This window comes from Ranitomeya imitator, chromosome 2 (assembly GCF_032444005.1).
Source record: "Ranitomeya imitator isolate aRanImi1 chromosome 2, aRanImi1.pri, whole genome shotgun sequence".
Classification (NCBI taxonomy): domain Eukaryota; kingdom Metazoa; phylum Chordata; class Amphibia; order Anura; family Dendrobatidae; genus Ranitomeya; species Ranitomeya imitator.
This window is the reverse complement of record NC_091283.1, coordinates 307,638,450-307,644,916: the sequence shown is the minus strand read 5'-3', so window position 1 is coordinate 307,644,916 and position 6,467 is coordinate 307,638,450. Positions and strand designations below refer to the sequence as shown.

The window sequence follows — 6,467 nt, the reverse complement described above, 5'->3', positions numbered from 1 at the left end:
CAACAAGACAACAACCCAAAGCACACAGCCAAGAAAACCAAGGCCTGGTTCAAAAGGCAAAAAATGAAGGTGTTGCAGTGGCCTAGTCAGTCTCCTGACCTTAACCCAATTGAAAACTTGTGGAAGGAGCTCAAGATTAAAGTCCACATGAGACACCCAAAGAACCTAGATAACTTGGAGAAGATCTGCATGGAGGAGTGGGCCAAGATAACTCCAGAGACCTGTGTCGGCCTGATCAGGTCTTATAAAAGACGATTATTAGCTGTAATTGCAAACAAAGGTTATTCCACAAAATATTAAACCTAGGGGTTGAATAATAATTGACCCACACTTTTATGTTTAAAATTTATAAAAATTTAACTGAGCAACAAAACTTTTTGGTTTGTAAGATGTATGCATCTGTTAATAAACCCTGCTCTTGTTTGAAGTTTGAAGGCTCTAACTTATTTGCATCCTATTAAACCTGCTAAATCTGCAGGGGGTTGAATACTACTTGTAGGCACTGTATATCTGTAGTAACGGCAGTCACTTCAATTGTATCTAGTGGGATCTCAAAATCATCCGATTTAAAAATTGAAGATGTCAGCTGTCCCTCTGATCTCCTGGTACAGTCATCTGCCAAGATATAAACCAATTATTATTTTTGAATAAAATATCTTTGAATGTCATTTAACATTTCTACTTAAACTGTCTGTAACAATGGCAAGTTATGTAAAAATATTGAATTTTTCACCAAGACAATGAGGCTATGTGTGCACGTTGTGGATTTGCTTGCAGAAATTTCTGCAAGGTTTCTTCAACTCTTGGCAAAAAAAACAGTGGAAAATCTGTGCAGTTTTTATGCGTTTTTGTAAATCAATAGAGCTAAATATATACTGGTAAAAAAAAAAGAAAAAAAAGAATTGTAATGTCATTTCCTTGTTCAATCTCTTCAGCCAGATACCCCCATTAATATTAAATAAAGAGAAACACACACCAGCCTATGAAGGAGCATTAACATAATTAACCTACATATGCTGTAACAAAACAGCAACTGTGAGGCTATGCCCCCACGGTCAGCAATTGGCAGCGCCTTGGACACAGCACATGTCCGCTGCGTCCGTAGCGCTGCCAGTTTTTGAATGCAGGTGATTTCCCCTCATGCTGTCTGTTATATGAGACAAAAAGCAAAGCCAGATGGGGAGTAGTAGTCCCATCAGGCGACGCCTGGGTGTACACACACACGCACATATTCTCCACACAAACACATTCACCTCACCTCACACACACACACACACACATATATATATATATTCTCCGCCCATACACAAACATGCACATATTCTCAGTCCACACACAGCGGTGGCAATGGGGTTCATATTTGTGGGGTTGAGGTCACCTTTGTATTGTCAGGTGACATCAAGAATACAGGTTAGTAATGGACAGACATCTATAAGACACCTATTCATTACGAATCCTACAGTTACATGGTAAATAAAGACACAGCCAGAATAAAGTCCTTTATTTGAAATAATCACACAGACTCCTTTATTGAATCTAAATTTACCATATTTACTGAACACGTAATTCCCGACACCCTCATCACCTGCAAACAATCCAAAAATATAATAAACTAACATATAATATATACTATCCTGTGTGACGTAGTCCATTTAATACAGAGTATCCCACCACAATCTCACATCCGGAGATGTGATCGCTCTACCCGGCCTCCGGCGATACACTGACAGGAGGTAATCGCTCCCGCTATGTATCCCCATTGTGAGAGTTCACCGGAGTTCATCATCTCCGGTGCGCTCACATACAACACCGCTGTGGTTCCCACCAGCGGTGCAATGAGAGCACTGGAGCTGATCAGCTGATGAACTCCAGCTGATGAACTCCAGTGAACTCTCATGGCGGCTCAGTGATACATTGACAGGAGATAATCGCTCCCGCAGTGTATCGCCGGCGGCCGGTTGAGATCGACGTGGGATACTCGGTATCAAATGGACTACGGCAGAAAGGTGAGTATATGTTGGTTTATTATTTTTGACTGTTTGCAGGAGACATGGGCATCGGAGATTAGGCATTCAGTGAGTATGTGAATATATATAGGTTTTGATTTACAATTGAACACAGGCTGATGAGACTATTCTCCCATCATCGGCTCATGCTGTCTGTTATGAGACAAACCACACACACATTCTCCACCCACACACACACATTCTCCGCTCACAGACAGACACAAGCACATTCTCCGCCCACACGCACATTCTGCTTCTGACATTTCCCTTTGACAATTTGCGTTTTTGGCAGCAAATAAGCAAACTTTTTTACACCTGCATTTTTGCTACGGATTTGACTGACTGGAAGTCAATGTGTGCAGAAACGCTGCAGATCTGCAAAAAGAATTGACATGCTGCAGAAAAACAGGATTTTTGGTTGCTTACCGTAAAATCTGTTTCTCGGAGCCTTCATTGGGGACACAGCACCCTCCCATGTTGTGCAGTTTTCTGTGGTTCTATGTTCTATGACCGTTCTCATTTTAACAGTTCTCATCTTTGTGCCAATTTCCTTGGCAATTCCACAACTCCTGCCGCGGGTATATCGCATGCGGATTTGGCATGCGTATTCCCGCTAAACACTAGCGTCTTGCAAGCGTTTTTAGCTTGCAGAATGCTAGCGTTTTCCAAGCGATCTGTAGCATCGCTTGGAAAACTGATTGACAGGTTGGTCACACTTGTCAAACATAGTGTTTCACAAGTGTGACCAACTTTTTAGTATTGATGCTGCCTATGCAGCATCAATAGTAAAAAGATAGAATGTTAAAAATAATAATAAAAAAAAAAATCATGAAATTCTCACCTTTTGGTGTCCTTGGCAGGCTTCCCGCTCCTCACGAGGAGGCAGCATCAATAGTAAAAAGTTGGTCACACTTGTCAAACACTAAATTGACAAGTGTGACCAACATGTCAATCAGTTTTCCAAGCGATGCTACTTTTCGTTTGGAAGACGCTAGCATTCTGCAAGCTAATTACGCTTGCAAGACGCTAGTGTTTAGAGGGAATACGCATTCCAATTCCGCATGCGATATATCCGCGGCAGGAGTTGCGGAATTTCCGCGGCAATACTGCAACGTGTGCACTTAGCCTAATAGAAAATCTCATAGGATTAACCAGTAGAGCGTGGTGTTCAACTGTTCTTTCTGCCTCCCAAATATGAAATAAAAAGCTACAAAGAAATGTTATATTGATGAACATAATAGCAAAAACTTCTATTCACCTCACAAAAAAACAAAGTCCCCACTCAGGAAAAACAGAGGTTTCCACATTATTAAGTTGCTCAAAGGCTCTTGAAAAGTAACATGGCTTCCATTAACCAATCCAGCAATATCCGCTCTCCCAAAGTCAAATCTCCCTCTCGCTTCAGAGCCTTGCAGTGTGCCCAAACCACATTTAGCATCCATGTATGTTGAATTACTATAGTGAGAAGAACCCACTTAAATTTATGATGTGTGTGTCTACTGGAGCACAATCTGGGCACTATGTGTTGGGTAATAAAATAGCATGTTTGCAATTTTTTTTTCTTCCACATCCACTGTGTGTTAACTTCCGAAAAGTGCCTGTGGAATCAAAAATAGTCAATACTCCAATAGATTAATTATCTGAGGTTATAATTTCTAAAACAGTCACTTTATGGGGATTTCTACTGCTCTAGTATTCTGAATTTTTTTCATATTAGGGCTTCTACAGATGTGTCACATCTTTTCTGAGATCTTCTCCTACAATGTTTGCTTTTGTCACCAGATGTGTCCTTATTCACATGGCAGGCGGGGCTGGTTATGGAGTAAACGTTGGAATCCGAAGCTCTGGACGATGTAGGCTCAGTTCAGCCACTAAAATTAGGGTGCCTGGGGCAAGTAGTGCAATCCAGTCTGGCAGTATGGGTGCATGTGCTGTCCAGCTGAAGTAATCCTTCTTGAAGTTAGTTAGTTTTAAAAGAAATTGAAAAGTCAGGATAAAGGGAAACTCTTGTTATTGAACAGAACTTCACACTTGGCCTCACTGCACATTTAATGTTGCCGAACATAAAAGCGAAGTTCGGCCAGAAAGACTGGACCTGGTCTTGTAGGGACCATATGAGCACATTCAGCAGCACAGGAGGAAGAGAAGGGAGATTCATCCAATAATATATCAGGGATCTAGGAAGCCAACATCATCATTACCCTCTGCTTTCCCTTACAGGCCCATAATAATATTTTTCTTCAAGTGATTTTCTAATTTATCAGCACATTCTACGTATGAGGTTATTTGTCTTTGTAGTTTACAGACCTGGGCAGGTAACGGTCAGCATCTCCTAATTTCAGGCGGTAGGTGGATCCTCCAGGCTATATGTTCAACAGAAAAGGGCTTTTAATGCCCAAAGTCATTTGAACACTTTTGGGTGGAGGAGAATGTTGTGGTCTAGAGACAAAATGGTGATCACATGATTGTAATACGGCCGGACTACACCACCGATAAAGCAGCCACAGCCGGTGACTGAGAAGAATCTGTGACTTCTCTGCATTTAGTGGTTACTACTCACCTGGGTAGTCATATGAAGGAATCTCCTCTTTACACCGCTCATCACCCCTCACATATGTCTCTGTAGTATTAATATGGGTCAGATCTTCACCCTGAAACAAATATTGTAAAAGTCACAGACAGATGGAAAAGTCACATCTATGATCAGCTCTAATCCTGCCATCTCCACCATTCTCATTACACAAGAATAATCCATATAATAGGCAGGAAGGAGGGACAGGGATTCTCCACGTGGGTAGTATCCAGCTGGAATCCAAGCAAGTTTGCTAGCATGTGTCTGGTGGGTGCCAAACCTCCTGGTTCATTCATCAAACGTAGGAAATGGAAAGGATATGTTTACGGCGCACCGACCAGTTAAAATGAAAACAAGTTTATTTGGACATGATCAAAAATAAAACAATAAAAACAACCGGATGGGTTTCTGGCGCAAAGGTGAGCCTTAGTTAGGTTGTTTTTATCGTTTTATTTTTAATCATGTCCAAGTAAACTATTTTCATTATAACTGGTCGGTGTACCTGAAACATATCCTTTCCGTTTCCAAAACATATAATACTGGTGGACAAAACAAGACTGAGCACAAGACCTTCACAGCTGTCAAGACATCATAGGGGAGATCTCATGACACCTTCTCTCCATCTACCTGATGATCCTGAGGAACATCAGGATCTTCTTGCTTACAGTCCCGTGGAAGAAGAGGACGGGGACAGGTCTCTGGTGTTGTCCTCTTACTGGATAGAACTGGAGGAAACACATACAGGGACTGAATTCATTCTTTACATACAGATAATTATAGGCCGTGTGTATTTAGTCCTGTCGATTACCCGGTGATGTGAGGGGCTGGGGAACCTCCATCTTGATGTCCATGTACAGATCTTTGTGCCCTTCTAAATACTCCCACTCCTCCATGGAGAAATAGACAGCGACATCCTGACACCTTACAGGAATCAAACACACAATGATACCGTCATCCCCCGATCCTTTCATAGCGTTACTGTATAATGTCCCAGCATTCCCAGCAGTGTAACCTCGCCAGTCAGCAGCTCAATCATCTTGTAGGTGAATTCTAGGATCTTCAGGTCATTAATGTCCTAATGTATGAGGGGGTGTTGTGGAGGTCTCGTGATTGGACTCAGGGGTCTTCCCAATCCCTCAGACACAGGGTCCTGACAGCGCTCACTAGGGGTCTTCTTCACTACTGTGTAATCCTGGTTATGGAGAGATACATTAATAAATCTCACTACAGACATTTCCAGAGTCCTCACCTCTCCAGTTCTGTCCATCTGTTATTCCCATAGATAAGAATGATGTAATGTGACGTCATCAGAATCTCTCACCTCTCCAGTAAGACGGAAGAGGATCTCTAGGGTGAGGTGTAATATCCTCTCCGCCATTTTGTCTCTGTCCATATCCATCTTTGATGTGTAAATCAGAAAAATTCTCTTATATAGAAGATCTTCACTGAGAGGATCCGATATTGTAGAGACCTGAATGAGAAGATGATGAGCAGATGTAACATCATAAAAATCTCCTGTGTAATAATACAAGATAATAAGGGAAACATATCAGGAGATAGAACGAGATGTTGTATTCTCTAGTCTTATATAGACTGAAACATAAGTTGAATTTCTGACTAAGACATCTCCTCCATGCTCCCAATCTCTGGCTATGTTACTCACTGCTTCGGCAACTGATTGGCTGTAGGAAACACAAGTTCGTTAGGATTGACAAGAAAATACAGAGACTGGCGGGGATCCAAGCACCAATGGTATTGTTATTATTTTACAACATTGTTTTGTACAATACAATGTTTTGGACAATACAAATATCTCGCTGAGGATCTGTTTATACCAAGGAAGGTGACGGGCACAAGGGGGCATTCTTTGCGTCTGGAGGAGAGAAGGT

General features: G+C 41.7%; 1 long non-coding RNA gene across 1 annotated transcript; it reads right to left on the bottom strand.

Annotated features, from left to right (window-relative positions):
- Positions 1-483: 483 nt before the first annotated feature.
- On the bottom strand, positions 484-5,416 carry LOC138667405 (uncharacterized). Its single transcript, XR_011318744.1, has 3 exons — positions 5,206-5,416; positions 4,567-4,657; positions 484-615 (listed from the first exon to the last, which is right to left on the bottom strand). It is a non-coding gene; the product is annotated as an uncharacterized lncRNA (long non-coding RNA).
- Between the last annotated feature and the right edge of the window lie 1,051 nt (positions 5,417-6,467).